Below are 1,136 nucleotides of genomic sequence, written 5' to 3'. Positions count from 1 at the left end.
ACAAAGACGATTGTACATTGCTTTGGCCGCTCCCTCTCAACTACGGAGACGAGTTTAACGCGGTTTCCACCCCTCCCTCTCAACCGCACCAGTGCACGCTTGCCGCGCCACAACGCCGACGCTGGACCCGTGAATCGTGAGCACCCAGCTATGACTTACCGCACTCGTGCAAAATAATAAAACACGGTAAATATATTACTTACACGTGCGTTTTGTTTTGCAAGCGGCGCGAAAAAAATTAAAAAGGGAATGCAACACGAGGACTTCCCAAGAGGTCACCCATCCTAGTACTACTCTCGCCCAAGCACGCTTAACTTCGGAGTTCTGATGGGTTCCGATGCTTTAGTGCTGGTATGATCGCATCCGACATGTTACCCCGGTCTTCGTCCCTTATCCTTGCCCCTCCCAGCTCCACTACAAAGACGATTGTACATTGCTTTGGCCGCTCCCTCTCAACTACGGAGACGAGTTTAACACGGTTTCCACCCCTTCCTCTCAACCGCACCAGTGCACGCTTGCCGCGCCACAACGCCGACGCTGGACCCGTGAATCGTGAGCACCCAGCTATGACTTACCGCACTCGTGCAAAATAATAAAACACGGTAAATATATTACTTACACGTGCGTTTTGTTTTGCAAGTGGCGCGAAAAAAATTAAAAAGGGAATGCAACACGAGGACTTCCCAGGAGGTCACCCATCCTAGTACTACTCTCGCCCAAGCACGCTTAACTTCGGAGTTCTAATGGGATCCGGTGCTTTAGTGCTGGTATGATCGCATCCGACATGTTACCCCGGTCTTCGTCCCTTATCCTTGCCCCTCCCAGCTCCACTACAAAGACGATTGTACATTGCTTTGGCCGCTCCCTCTCAACTACGAAGACGAGTTTAACGCGGTTTCCACCCCTCCCTCTCAACCGCACCAGTGCACGCTTGCCGCGCCACAACGCCGACGCTGGACCCGTGAATCGTGAGCACCCAGCTATGACTTACCGCACTCGTGCAAAATAATAAAACACGGTAAATATATTACTTACACGTGCGTTTTGTTTTGCAAGCGGCGCGAAAAAAATTAAAAAGGGAATGCAACACGAGGACTTCCCAGGAGGTCACCCATCCTAGTACTACTCTCGCCCAA

General features: G+C 51.2%; 2 non-coding genes across 2 annotated transcripts; both read right to left on the bottom strand.

The window, feature by feature from the left end:
* Positions 1-246: 246 nt before the first annotated feature.
* On the bottom strand, positions 247-365 carry LOC123178681 (5S ribosomal RNA). The gene has a single exon (XR_006489771.1). It is a non-coding gene; the product is annotated as a 5S ribosomal RNA (ribosomal RNA).
* Positions 366-662: 297 nt separating this feature from the next.
* Positions 663-781, bottom strand: LOC123178680 (5S ribosomal RNA). The gene has a single exon (XR_006489770.1). It is a non-coding gene; the product is annotated as a 5S ribosomal RNA (ribosomal RNA).
* Between the last annotated feature and the right edge of the window lie 355 nt (positions 782-1,136).

This window comes from Triticum aestivum, unplaced genomic scaffold, assembly GCF_018294505.1.
Source record: "Triticum aestivum cultivar Chinese Spring unplaced genomic scaffold, IWGSC CS RefSeq v2.1 scaffold99702, whole genome shotgun sequence".
Lineage (NCBI taxonomy): Eukaryota > Viridiplantae > Streptophyta > Magnoliopsida > Poales > Poaceae > Triticum > Triticum aestivum.
This window is presented reverse-complemented; position numbering and strand designations above follow the sequence as displayed.